General features: G+C 46.0%; 1 protein-coding gene and 1 pseudogene across 1 annotated transcript in view; both read right to left on the reverse strand.

The window, feature by feature from the left end:
* The window catches only part of CAMK1G (calcium/calmodulin-dependent protein kinase IG), a 39,513-nt gene extending 30,438 nt beyond the window's left edge, over positions 1 to 9,075 (reverse strand). The window contains exon 1 of the mRNA XM_006834049.1: positions 9,009 to 9,075. The gene's annotated coding sequence lies outside the window, so the exon portion shown is untranslated. The remainder of the gene's footprint in view (positions 1 to 9,008) is intronic.
* A 2,445-nt stretch (positions 9,076 to 11,520) lies between these two features.
* LOC102827322 lies at positions 11,521 to 11,842 on the reverse strand (annotated as a pseudogene).
* Positions 11,843 to 14,839: the final 2,997 nt, after the last annotated feature.

Genomic DNA, 14,839 nt, shown 5'->3' on the forward strand with positions numbered 1-14,839 from the left:
TCTAGTCACTGACCAGAGGAGGACTTGCCAGAAATGACAGCTTGATGCTTGATTTCAAGGACACAGTCTACAAATGGATTCTAACTGGCAGAAACTGATCTGCAGAGAATGAAATATTAGAATTGGGAGGGAGATGTCTTTAGTCAGGCTTCAATCTGCAGATTCTGACCCCAAGTTAGCAGCTGCTACTTATCAGAATGCTTGGCATTTGGACTGGACCAATGTTCCGTACACTGTAGACACACAGCAGCCGGGACATCTTGAAGAGTATAGTTAGTGAGTTTAAAGGGAGGGATGTTTAAAGGAGTAAATTCAGCAAGTCTCAGTTCTGTCTTGCTCGCTCACCGCTCTCTGTCTCACAGGATCACTGGTGCTTTCCTTGGTGAGGAACCTGTTGGTCCAGAGCCTCCTCTGCAGCTCAGAGATTCGGCATTTGTCACTCCCCCTCCTGGCGCCCCCATGGGATGCCTGCCTGCTCTCCAGGAGGCCTCAGCACCTCATTAGCAGAGCTGTACTCACTGTTCTTTCTTTCTTTCCCCATTTCTCTTAAATAGCTTAAAAACATAGTCTTGTTAGCTGAAGCTCAGCTATAAGAAAACATCTTTCCCGCCCACCCCTCCTCCCATACACTCAATGGTAACAATTTCCTTCTATTGTCAGTGCAAGGTGCAAAACTCAGGGGCCCAGAGCTGAACTCTCCCCTCGTGGCCCTCTACCTCCCATTCCCCTGGCACTGTCTCCCTGACTCTCCTTGGACTCAAGAGAACTCTTCTTCAGGCCACCCCTGCCCTCTGCATTACAGAGCTAACAAAGGGATCCATGAGACCTTGTTCCATTTTCTGTTGCTTTCTGTTAAAGTCTTCCCCCTCCTCTCGTGACTCTTGCAATCTTGGCCCGTTCAGAGAAAAGGAAGACAATTACTGAGAAGTTTGAAGCTCCAATACTGCTGTCATTTGTTTGTAAAGTACTCCCTACCTCAAAGACAGCAACAACTTCCAGCGGTTTCAAAGCTCAGTAACAGCCTTGCAGACCTATCTGAGCTTTAGAGCTGATTTTACACTCACAGCTCAGGAGATACCATGGACTGTGGGCATTAGTGGCTAGTTCAGGCTGCTTGGGACTCACTCCCCAACAGGGGTGACGACATTAAGATGGAGAAGATCCTGCAAAACTATCTCCTGCCAAAGGAAATGACCTTATTCATGAACCACCTTCATTCAACAAGCACATACAGAGCATCCCCTGTGTGCCCACTGTACTGTTGTAAGCTACCATCGAGTTAATTTCAACTTATGTGTGCAGAGTAGAAGAGCTCAATAAGTCTTTTAAGTCTGTGACTTTGGAAAGCAGACTGCCAGGTCTATCTTGCAAGCTAACTCTGGGTGGTTTTCAGCTGTCAACCATTCAGCTAATAGATAAGCACTTAAGGGCTTATACCACCCAGAGACTTCCCCCAAGGGACTAAAAACAAGTCCTTTGTTATTGAATAAATTCCTATTCATAGCAACCCTGAAGAACAGTAGAACTGCTCTCTGGAGTTTCCAAAGTTGCACATCTTTATGGAAGCAGTCTTTCTCCTGCAGAGCGGTTGTTTGCAGCCCAGTGCTCAGTCATTGTGTCACCAGGGCTCCTTCCCTCACTGGACTAAACACAGAAAGTCCTGTGATATGAGCCTGGCTTTGCACATGCTTACAATCAAGTTGGAAAGACCAAATAGTTACATAAATAAACAACTAAAAGCACAGTTCAGTTCATGAGAAGTGGCAAATGAATGGACAGGTTGAGTCATGGCCAAAATGGTTCAGAGGTTGATTGTAACCATCTAATTACTTGTCAGTTTCCCTCACCAGACTGTGAGCTCTCAAAAAGCAGGGACTGTGAACTACTTATTTTGTATCTCTAGCATCTAGCCCCAGGAGCTCTGGTAACGTAGTGGTTACGATCGGGCTGCGAACCTCAAGGTTGACAGTTCGAAAATACCAGCTGTTCTGTGGGAGAAAGATGAGGCTTTCTGCTCCCGTAAAGATTTACAGCCTTGGAAACCCTATACAGGGTCGCTATGAGTCGGAACGTAACAACAACAGCAAATACCTAGCCCTGTGCCTGGTACATACTATCTTTGTTGTTCTTGTTAAGTGCTGTTGAATCAGTTCCGACTCATAGTAACCCTGTATAGGGTTTCCAAGGAGCGACTGAGGAGTTTGAACTACCACGCTGTGGTTCAAACTGACCTGTGGGATAAAGCAGGTCAAAGCGTTATCTCACAGCACCATGCCAGGACCCCAAGCCTATCAAGTCCATGCTTATTAAATGAATGAAGGAGAAGTGACAAGAGAGTGGGTGGGCTCATCAGAGGATTGGTGGAGCAGTAGATTTAAGGTGGGTGTTGATAGGTAAGTGTTGATAGGTGGGAGGATATATTCTTTACATTGCTCTCTAGGGGGCTTGGAATCCTGGTGTGGCACTGTGGGATAAGCACTGAATTGCTAACCTCAAGGTTGGCAGTTCAAACCTATCATCCGCTCCTCTGAAACCATATGCAGGGTTGCTGAGTCGGAACCAACTTGACGGTACTTAACAACTATAACTTGGGGTCTCTGGAGTGAGAAGACCTCCCCCCACTTCTCACATCGAGGCTCTGCTTTTTGTGGAGCCACAGGTGTGGCAGAATGACCACAGCAGGCAGAATCGTCATCGCTTCTTTGCCTCACCATCACGTCAGGAACGGATGTTGTTGAGGCCTGTAGTAGGATCTGAGGAAGGACAGTTCTTCCATGGGATACTTTGCAGTATCCATTCTGTCTGGAGTCACTTCATTCCTGTTCCTCTCTTCAGTGCTCCATAGGACAATCTGAAATGATCCTGTTGACTTGTTTGAAGTTAGAAAGTAACTGCATAGGGACAGATACCTTGTCTAGCTCATCGTCTCCCCTGGGCCTACAGTGCCTCTCTCCTGGATAAGACTCAATCACATTATTAAAGTGGTTTTCCTGGACTCTTGGGGCAAGAGTTTGCAGCTGTACACAAGGCTTTGTAGAGGGGAATACTTTTCCTGAAGGGCAGGCTGTACAGCCGTGGGGTGGAGGCTGCCACTGAAGGCAGGCTTGTCCTACTCTGGAGGCAGGCTGTGTGGTTCCCGGTGGCAGCCAGCCTGGATATTTATGAGGTGCTGGTGAGAGCTACTTGGGCCAAGAGCCTGGAGCAGGTGCCCTTGACATGTTCCTTCCACGGAACCTCCATGTCCTTCTCCTCTGCTTCCTCGGCTCAGTCAACAAAGGAGCAGAACTGGTGCCAGACAGACTGTAACAAGTAGTGGTAAAAGAGGGAAAGTTGGCTGCAGCTGCCTCCTCCTGCCATCACCACACCCCAAAGATGCCCGATCACCTCATGACCCCCCACCGCTCAGGACCCTCTCTCTGATCCCTCACTCTTTGTAGCCTGATCTGGATGGCCTTTCTGTCAAAATTTCCCATCTTGAGCCACAGAACTCAGGTGTTTATTAATAAATCAGCTAGGCTAATTGCTTAAGACGGGAGCATTGTGGTTCTGGAGGATAAGCAGTGGACTGTGAACCACAAGGTCTGTGGCTCAAGCCCACTAGCCACTCCATGGGGGCAAGATGAGACTTTCTTCTCTCACAAAGATTTACAGCCTCGGAAACACTATGCAGGGTCTATGTGAGTGGAAATTAACTCGACAGCACTTAACAACAATAGCTTATGAGTATTACCCTTCTTTATTAGAGTCTTGGGACATCATGCTTTAATTCAAAGGAATTCAATTCAATTTAATCCAATGCATATTTAGCAAACCCACAGTACAAAACAAATCCATTGCTCTCTGATTCACATTGCCATTTTAGGACAGTGTAGAACTGCCCCCATAGGGTTTCCAAGGGAGTCCTGGTGTGTGGGGTTAATGTGCTGGATTGCAAAGTTGGTTTGAACTATATGGTTAGCGTGCCAAGCTCACCAGCTCCTCCTCAGAAACCATATGTCACTATAGGTCAGAATGGACCCAACAGCACTTAACAACAACAACAATCTTTACAGAAGCAGACTGTCTCGTCTGTCTCCCTTGGAGCAGCTGGTGGGTTCAAACTGCTGACCTTTTGATTAAAAGCCAAGCATTTTAACCACTGTGATACCAGGGCTCCTTAAATCTTCAGTTGTATTCTTAAAGTGGATATGGTTTATGTTCTGTGACGGCATTTCAGACAAACCAAATGTAGCAGGGACAGGCAGGGAGTGAGTCTTTTGAGTACCTCCCTGGCAGTCTCCAAGTCACTGAGAATGGCTGAGTCTGGACTATACCATGGAAAGAACCAGCCGACTTCTGGATGTGCTCACCTGGGACTTCTGAGGAGGCATGCACTACATAGGGCATGATAAGCAGATGTCCCTGCCTTTTTCTGTACTAACCTTACAGGAATCAGCCCATCCTAAAACTGCTTTTCATGTAATCTCTACTTCTGGGGATTTCTATTCTTTGGAAGCAGAACTTGGAAAGGTCTGTGGGCCTTGGAGGCAGGTTATCAGCTGGTTCATCTTTAATTAAAATGTGGTCTCTGCTTCTAGACAGGGGCACACAGAATCGTGGAACTATATCAGGAAATATAAAGGAAATAAAAGGCCATACAACTGGGAAGGATTCTTGCCTGGGTCCCACAAGACTGCTGGACTGTGACCTATATTGAACTTGCCATCAACCTGTGGCTTAAAGGGCAAGCTAGAAAGATTCCCCCTTCTTGCTCCCCTGTTGGCTTGGCACTGAGGCGCTGAGCAGCCCCCAGAAGAGCAGTCTACTTCTCTGGGTTTCCATCTTTCTCTTAGGTGAGCAGAGAAGATTGGACTAGATTAAGGTTCCCCGAAGGTTGTTTTTTAGAATATGACTCCCAGGAGACTTTCCATGATAGGAGTGAAATTGCTCCCTGTCTGGCCCCCTGCTTGGAAAGCCATGATCCACTTAGCTTATTAGAGGCTTTAAGGACTCTTACAGAAATCTACATAATGCTGTTTAATTTGGCACATCCCAACTTTGGTGATTGTGAAATCCTTTGCTTTCATGTCACCTATTAACATTCAGCAAATCTAGGGTTCTGCAAAGCATACTCTGGAAACTGTGGACCAGGCCACCTCTGACTCATTATGACTGTCCATTTATTTGAGTCGTAGTCCACATTCCCAGCAGGCTGCCATCAGCCAACCACACGTGTGGGTCTGTGTGTGCTGTCAGAACTCATTTCTAGTGTGTGTGGAATCCAAGTGACTCCTCAGCTTGCCAAAGCCCAGGTCCCAGACCCTAAAGGCTCATAGAGACTTGAGGCTGGGCAGAAACTTCATAAAACATCACCTACATTCTCCAGCCCTCCCGCTAATCCTGCATCGAAAATACCTACTCTGTATAGAAGTTTCTGTTCACAAAATCACTGTGGGAGAAGATTTTTCAGTTGCTTCCTGAAGCTTATTTCAGACTCAAATTCACATTTAAGTTTAACCCAAATCATTTTTGTGCGTAAATAAGCCAGAATCATATGTTTATTTGTGGTAGATTGTGTGCCTTTCACAGAGGAAATGAGGGGAGAATTCGCTAGGATCTAATTTGGTGCCTGAGGGGTCAACACTTCAGACCTGTTGAAGAAAGCAAGGCCTGCTTCTAGGACCAGTTGTACTACCTGTTCTTAATCAATGTGGTGCTGTGGGTTAATGCACTGGACTGCAAAGTCAGTGTGATTGACAAGGTCGGTGGTCCAAGTTCACCAGCTGCTCCTTGGAAACCCTATACAGGGCCCCTAAGGGTTGGAACCGACTCAACAGTACTTAACAACAGTACCCACATTGGGTCTCACTTTCTTCATCTGCTGAATGGGAATAATAATTCCTACCCTGTATAGTTCTCAACTTTTTTTTCTGGAAATCCAGTGCATCAGTGCGCATGCCAGCATTTTGCTATCTCTAAGGTGCTATCCAAAAAGTCCTGGTGGCATAGTATATTAGGCATTGGGCAACTAACTGCAAGGTCAATGGTTCAAACCCACCAGCCACTCCTCAGGAGAAAGATAAGGTTGTCTGTGCTTGTAAAGATTTGCAGTCTTGGCAAGCCTACTGCCACATTTTATTTTCTCCCTTGGAGCAGCTTGTGGGTTTGAATGCCAACATGGAACCCTCCAGTGACAAATGGATGGTAACTGAGCATGAACTGCATTGGGTGGGACTCCAACCTGGGTCTCCTGCATGGAAGTCAAGAGCTCTACTACTGAGCCACCAATATCCCTGAACATAAGACAGGAGACATGAATGCTGTTTCTTCAGCTGGTCCAAGCTCTCACATGGCTCTCCCAGTGTGAGCATCTCATCTTACTGTGATTCTAGTGTTTAAGGATACATAACTTTCCATACAACATTGCGCTGCAATGCCAGCCAAGTACTTCATCTGGTACTCAACCAAGGCAACAGACATCTGCTACAATACTGGAGGAAACACTGCTAGTGTTGGATTTCTCCATGGGCAAGATGCTGGAGAAAACGAAGGAGTTTTCAAGGGTAATGTTGACTGTGTGTCACATGCTGTCTTTCAGTCTAGCTCCAATGTCAGATGTGTCTCCTTTGTACAGGTGCGGTGCTCATGACCATGAAAACCTCCAACGGAAACTCCACAGGCTTTCAGAAGGTGAGCGAATAGATTTTCATCTGAGAAGGCAGGTTGAGTCCAAGAGGGCTGTGTCAGTTACCAGTCTTCCCTCCAAGGACACAGGTTTGACAATCACTGATCCTCCATGCAGACCCCTGCTTCCCCATGGGCTTGATTCTCTTCTCAGGCCCCTCGCAATGGCCCGAGGTGGTGCTGTGCCCGTGGTGGTAGTAACGCAAGCACGCAGCCTGTTTGCAGACTCACTGGGCCCTCCCCCCTCTCATTCATGCTGCAGCTCATTCACTCTGCCAGGCACTGGCAGGCTGTGCCTGGGCACCGTCACTCACACTCCGTGTGGCAATTTATTTCTGGCTGTGTGCATGTGTGTATGGGGGAGAGGGAACGAGGGAAGCACTCCCCTCTTACAGGGGATTTCTTTTTCTTTCCAGCCAGAATTGCTCCCGGGACTTTTCACTGCCCTGGAATGAGTACCTGGCTTGGGACCAGCACTGTGCTAGGCACCTGCACCTTGCATGCTCTGTCTTGTTTAATGCTTCACTGCCAGCTTTAAGGTAGATAATAACAATCCCATTTTGCCTATGAGGAACTGATGGGTAGAATGCTAAGTGAGATGCCCCAAAGTAAACAGCCAATGACAGAGTTGAGCTGGGAGCCGCAGGCCATCAGATTCCAATACCAGCGTCCTTGTTACTGCACCCTATCTATCACCTGTTGCTCTGCTAGAGGTGGATTCCAGAATGTCACTTATATCAGCCAGGGTCCTTATTATCTTCTCATGCAATCCTAACACCTGACTGCCCCCCCCCCCCACACACACACACACCTCGAACACGGCTTGGATGATCTGGGAATCGCTGACTCCTGAGAGCACTCAGATTTCTTAGAATCAAGGTAGGGGCACCATGTCCTCTCCTGGCTCCATCATATACCTTTTCTCATTCAGACCTCAGTCTTCTCTCCAAAAGTAGTTTTACCCCATTTTTCTGAACTGCTCTGTTAATACACACACACACACACACACACACACACACACCATAACTATGTGTAGTATCATGGAAAAGTCACTGCATTTATCAGAAGATCTGGGTTCAAATGCTGGCTCTACTAGCAATCAGTTTTGCAATCCCAGGCATGCCATTTAACCTATTTGTGCCTTAGTTTTATCATCTGTAATAAGGGAAAAGATAATCTGATGAGCTTGTCCATAGATGATGAATTAAAAGCATATTATAAACTCTAAAGTGTGGTCCTGTGTCAGGAATTACTAAGCACTTTGTGTCATGATCTATTTCCGAATGGGAAACTCTCTGCTGGATCTACTCATTGGTTCTGGTAAAATATGAGTCAGTAGGAACGTTGGGACCCAGCTCTGTCTGTGATCTCAGGGAAAGATCATCTGTTTCCCCAAGACAGAATCTGCATGACTCTCGGACCCTTCTCAGAGATTTTCCTCATGACCAATTTGTCTGGCTCCAGAACAAGAGACTGGTCAGACATTCACTGCAGCCAGAACAGTGCTGCTTCCAGGAGATTCAGGGTTAATGTTTGTGCGTCAAAGTTACGTGGAAAGAAGGGGCCACAGTGAGGCTAGGGGTGGTGGGGTGGTGGTAAAGCCAGACCTCCAGTTAACATCTTTGCATGAGAGCTATAAACTAAAGAAGTTTAAAGACAGAGGGAGACAGATATGCTCCTGGGGAAGGTGAAGGAGTGGGCTTGTGACTGAAGGCACCACCAATGTCTGAGTTCTGCGTCTAAATGCAGCCAGAGACTTACAGCCTGGAGCCCCACCAAGGACCCTGCCAGGAGGGAAGGAGGCTACTCATTTTTGCTTGGCTGTGCAGAGCCACAAGCTGCTTATAAACCTCCTTTTTGACCCCTTCACAACAATCCCAAGATATAGGCAGAGTGAACATGATTACCCCGTTTGACAGATGGTGTCAGAGAGGTTAAGAGATGAAGGTTGTTGAAAAGATGAGGGAGAGTTGGAGCCCCCGACACTGTGGATGACCATCCCTCCCAGACTCAAAGCCCCATAGGATTGTCACTGGAATGCAGCGGGCAAGCATTGCAGGTGGGGCATGCAGATATTTTGCTCCCCTTTCCCTGCCCAGAAAGGCAGACGGATGCCCATCAGCTTTGGAGTGATGGCCTGATGACTCTCCAGGGAGATCCTACCTGGACCCTCATTCAGACTTATTTCCCAAGACAGCTACAACTTATCTTTGATACCATGAGAGTCAGGAAAGACTGAAACTGGAGCTGGGATATTCAGGTCACAAAACAGACCCTAGGTACCAGATAGCTCCCACTAATCAAGAAAACCCCTAAAGTCAAGAAAAGAAGCAGGTCCTTCTTACCCAGGGGCTCAGAAAGAAGCTGCTCTTGGGCTTCCACTCCAGCTCCTACAGGTCTGTGAAGATTAGCTGCTCCCCTGCTTCAACAATAAACCGAATTAAAGGGGAGGTGTGCAGAGGTTTTCTCTCCTAGGACCGTAACCAGGCAGTCTTAAAGGGGAGTGAAAGTTGCTAGGGTGGCTGACATCTCTCCTTCCTTTCCTCTGCTCTGCATCCCCTCCCTCCCAGCTGCATTCAGTCTGATCCAGAAAAATGTTCTTGTGAAGGAGCCCTCTTATGCCTGATGTGTGTGTTTGCATTTCTGTGTGTCATGGGAAGACAGAAAGGAAGATTAAGAAACAAAAACAAAACATCAAAGTACAGGTTTCCATTGACCCTAATGGGTTGCTAAAGAAAATCAGAGACTCTTTCCAGGATTGCCTGCCTCAGTTTCCCTTTTAATAGCTCAATTGCTGGAATATGTTGTCTAAGAGCATTTTCCAGAGTGGCAGGAATGTAGAGACTAAAGACATTTCAGTGTTCGCCCAGTTTACTTTCTCTCAGATGATGGGAAGAGAACCTCTCAGATGTCCCACAGGGGGACCCTATATTGGAATGTTCCACCCTGGTATGGGGAAGTCTATTTTGGAAGGTTCTACCTTATGTCTCTGATATGGGGAACCTGATTTGGAAGGTTTCTCCCAACATTTTAGAAATTTCTCCTGCATTACTGGAAGCATGACCTTCTGAACCCCAAATCTACCATTCTCTTCTCAATCCTAATCCATTAGGCCCTTGTTGTTGTTGTTGTTAAGTGCCGTCAAGTCGGTTCTGACCCATAGTGACCCTGTACAGGGTTTCCGAGGGTGTAAATCTTTACAGGAGTAGAAAGCCTGATCTTTCTCCCGCGGAGCAGCTGGTAGTTTCGAACCACTGACCTTAAGGTTCGCAGGCCGATTCATAACCACTACGCTACCAGAGCTCCTTCACCATTAGGCCCTAGGAGACCATTTTCTCTTTGTGGAAGCTCTCTGTTCCCTTATACTCATCTCTCCATCCTGTCCCTCGATCAGGTCTTCACTGTCTCCAGCTTAGCTTTTTTAGGGTGACCCCTTCAGTGTAGTTACTGATGAAGATCAAAGAATACAGTCTTCAGTATGGATTACAGTGCAATGTAAAGAAAACAAAAATCCTCACAACTTTACCAATAAACAACATCATGATAAGAGGATAGAAGACTGAAATTGTCAAGGATTTCATTTTACTTGGGTCCACAATCAACACTCATGGAAGCAGCAGTCAAGAAATCACACAGCATATTGTATTGGGTAAATCAGTTACAAAAGACCTCTTTAAAGTGTCAAAGAACAAAGGTGTCACTTTGAGGACTAAGCCACACCTGACCTAAGCCATGGTGTTTTCAATTGCCTCATATGTATGGGAAGGATTGATAATGAATAAGGAAGACTGGAGAAGATTTGATGCATTTGAAATATGATGTTGGCGAAGAATATTGAATATACCAGGGATAGCCAGAAGAATGAAGAGTCTTTGTCTTACATACTCTGGACATGTTATCCTGAGGGACCAGTCTCTGGAAAGGGACATCATGCTTGGTAAAGTAAAGGGTCCGTGAGAAAGAAGAAAGACCCTTAATGAGAGGAAGTGACACAATGGCTGCAACAGTGGGCTCAAACATAACAGTAAAGGTGGTGCAGGACTGGGCTGTGTTTCTTCTGTTGGAACCCACTCAACAGCTCTTAACAACAGTCTTAATGCAATTCTTCATCATCTCTCATAGGTGCTATTGTGATAGGGTCCTAACTGGTCCCTGAGGGGGTGTTGCAGTGAGATAACTTAACTACAGCTCCAGAGAGGACTTCTAAGTTATAATGCTGGACCTTCCATTAACCGGATGTGTGACTGTAAACCAGCTGGTAAAACTTTTTTTTCCTTAGTTTTCCCATCTGTAAAATGCGGTAGTTACTGAATGTACTTCATACATGAGTAGGGTGGAGTGTGTCAGAATGCAAGTTGCTTGGAACAATGATAAGCACACGGTTAACATTCAGCAAATGTTATTATTACCTTTCCAATCTAACTTTCATTCTTTTTTTTTTTTTTTCAGGAAGAGTGAGTCAATTTATTGTTCTCAACATGGCTGAACACTCCCACCTCAGGCTCCAATACTGCTAGGAGCTGCCACCTCTCACCCACGTAACAGTCATCCCCCTTTTAGATGTGAAAGAGGTAAATCAGTCAGAGCTGTTAGGAAAAACCAGGGTTGCACATTTGTCAAACACGGAAACAAACTACAGGAAGGACTTGGTCACTGCACACACTGAATACGAGGGGGCACATCGTTCCTTTTATGATGACTGAATGCATAAGTCCCTGGCTTCTTGGGTTCAGTTATGGTATGAGGTTAGTAAATCCAACAAAACTGTGAACAGGCTTAATTTTCTACAAATAATGGAATATCATCCGGCTGGTAAAGGACGCCAAGTAGGTTGGAGATGTGTGGTAACCATCAGGATCAGGGGCCTGATGCTCTAGCCAGGACTCAGGCTTTAGCAGCTTTGGTCTTGTCCTCTAGCTCATCTAGGAAACACTCCTGGGATACTGGGTAGAAGGTGTAACCATAAATAGCAAGCACCAGGGCTCTGATGCCCAGGCCAGCTACGATGTTCCCGGTCCATCGCTGTTGCAGCATCTTCTGCTCCTGGGTGAAGTTGCACCTGCTGCATGAATTGCAGCTGCACGGGAGTCCATTTCTCTGGAGCTGGGTTGATGTGTTGAGCCATCAGGCCCTTTCTACCCTTAGCATCTAGAGGATCTCCAGAACTGGATGCTGCCATGTTGCCTCTCCTTAACTTTGATTCTTGTTAAAAGCTTCTCAGCAAAACACATTTGCTTCCACCTCAGAAACAGTCAGTGGTGTTCCATTATCTACAGAAGAAAATCCAAACACTGTAGCTCATCACTGAAGACATTCCAAGATCTGACACAAAACTCCCTGCCATCCAGTTCTCTCCTTCACCCACTTGCAGCACTAACCACATATATGAGAGAGTGTTTCTAACATGTCATGGATCTCCAAGGCTCCTGACCTCTGCTTATGCTGGTATTGAATGCCCTTTCCTCTGTTTATAGGAATGGTATGGAGCTGTAGAATAAGTACTGCACTGCAAGGTCGGTTTGAACTGTAAGTCAGCTGGTCAAAATCACGAGCTGCTCCTTGGAAACCCTATACAGGGTCACTATGAGTCAGAACTGGCTTGACAGCACTTAACAACAACATAGATTTGGAAATACCTTGGAAATGCTATTTTTGTTGTTAAGTGCCGTGGATTTGGTTCCGACTCATAACGACCCTGTACAGGGTTTCCGAGACTGTAAATCTTTACAGGAGCAGAAAGCCTCATCTTTCTCCTGCAGAGCATCTGGTAGTTTCAAACTGCTGACCTTGCGGCTCGCAGCCTGATTCATTTAAAAATCCACATCAAATACTACCTTGTTCATGGAGCCTTCCATGTGTTTCTTACCTATTCAGTACTAATCACAACTTCCTCTGTACTGCTCCCAAAGCTCTTTCTGTCCTTAGTTATTGATCTTATTCTGCCATGGATTATAGTTTCTACTTCTGTCTCCCTTGTTGAATTGAGAGTTCTTTACAGGCAGGGATTTTACCTGTATTTTCAGCACCTTTCTCATCTTTTCCCAATCCTCCTCTAGTACTTGAAGTTACTGTTGTTGTTGTTAAGTGCCATTGAGTGGGTTCCAAAACATTTGTGTTGTTAGATGCTATTGAATTGGTACCGACTCATAGGGACCCTATGCATGACAGAACGAAACACTGCCCGGTCCTGGACCAGCCTCACAATTGTTGCCATTCTTGAGCCCATTGATGCTGCCATCTTGCCAATCCATCTCACTGGGTGTCTTCCCCCTGTATGGGGTTTCTGAGGAGCAATTGGTGGATTTGAACTGCCAACCTTGAGGTTCAAGCTGACTTTGCAGTCCAGTGCATTATCCTGCAGTGCCACAACAGAACTCCATCTAGAGGTACTAAAGGGGTCTACAAATGTTTATTAGACCTGACAGGTTTATAAATCTTCAGCGATGGAAAGGCCTTTGAGAACTGTAATGATTAAGATATGACTTTCTATGGTTGGTGCATCTAGCAAATGATCAATAAATATTCACTATAACTAGTATGGTATGTTGTTGTTGTTGTCAGGTGCCATCGAGTCGGAACCGACTCATAGCGACCCCATGCACAGCAGAACGAAACAATGCTCTATCCTGGGCCAACCTCACCACCGCTGCCACCCCCGAGTCCATCAATGATGCCACCTGGCCGATCCATCTCGTTGGAGGTCTTCCTCTTTTTCTCTGACCCTCCACCCTACCCAGCATGACATCCTTCTCCAACGATTGTTTCCTCCGGACTACATGTCCAAAGTAGGAGAGACGAAGCTTAGCCATCCTGGCCTCCAAGGAGCACTCTGGCTGCACTTCTTCCAAAACAGATCTATTGGTTCTTTTGGCAGTCCATGGCACCCTCAGTATTCTCCTCCAACACCACAACTCAAAGGCATCAATTCTTCTACGATCCTCTTTATTCACTGTCCAGCTTTCGCATCCATATGAGTGAATATTTATACCATACTAGTTATAGTGAATATTTATTGATCATTTGCGCTCTGGTAGCGTAGTGGTTACAAACCGGGCTGTGAACCACAAGGTCAGCAGTTCGACACTAACAGCTGCTCCGTGGGAGAAAGATGAGGCTTTCTGCTCCCGTAAAGATTTACAGCCTCGGAAACCCTGTTCAGGGTCGCTATGGGTCGGAACCGACTCGACGGCACTTAACAACAACAACAATAACTAGTATGGAGTCCTGGGACAATGTTGTGGGATAAAGCACTGGACAGCAAGGTTATTTGAATCATAAGGTCAGAGGTTCAAACCTACCAGCCGCTCCTCAGAAACCCTATCAGTATGAGTTGGAACTGATTCAATGGTACTCAACAACAGCAACATAATTAGTATTGGTAGCATGAAGGTGAGGTAGGATAAGCACACAAGGTCAGTGGTTCAAGCCCATCAGATGAGACTTTCTATTCCCACAAAGATTTACAGCCTTGGAAACTCTAGACAGGGCTGCTAAGTTAGAACCAACTTCACAGTACTTAACAACAACATGATTATTGATAAGTACCAATAAGATTGTTGTTGTTTAGCATTGTCGTTAAGTGTATAGGGTTTCTGAGGAATGGCTGATGGGTTTGAGCCACTGACCTTTGGTTAACAGTCCAATATATATCCTACAGGGTCACACCAGGGATCCGATAATAAAAAAACAACAACACATTGTTGTTACTCATTTGAGGTCCTGTTATTGTTTCAACATCCTGGTTATTGCTTAGATCAGGGATGGGGAATTTCCAGCCTATAGGCCTTATGTTGTGGTTGTTATGTGCTGTGGAGTTGGTTCCGACTCATAGTCACCCTTTACAGGGTTTCTGAGGCTGTAAATCTTTACGGGAGCAGAAAGCCTCATCTTTCTCCCGTGGAACAGCTGGGAGTTTCAAACTGCTGACCTTGTGGTTTGCAGCCCGATTCATAACCACTATGCCACCAGAACTCTCTATATGGCCTGTGAAATCATTTGGTCTGGCATTGCCAAAGCAACCACAGTTACAACCATCATATTGTTGTTAAGTGCCATTGAGTTGGTTCTTAGCAACCCTGTATAGGGTTTCCAAGAAGCGGTTGGTGAGCTTGAATTGCTTACCTTGTGATTCAAACTGACTTTGCAGGCCAGCGCATTAGGCAGGCTAATTTTTTCC

The sequence above is a fragment of the Chrysochloris asiatica genome, unplaced genomic scaffold (assembly GCF_000296735.1).
Source record: "Chrysochloris asiatica unplaced genomic scaffold, ChrAsi1.0 scaffold00009, whole genome shotgun sequence".
Classification (NCBI taxonomy): Eukaryota; Metazoa; Chordata; class Mammalia; order Afrosoricida; family Chrysochloridae; genus Chrysochloris; species Chrysochloris asiatica.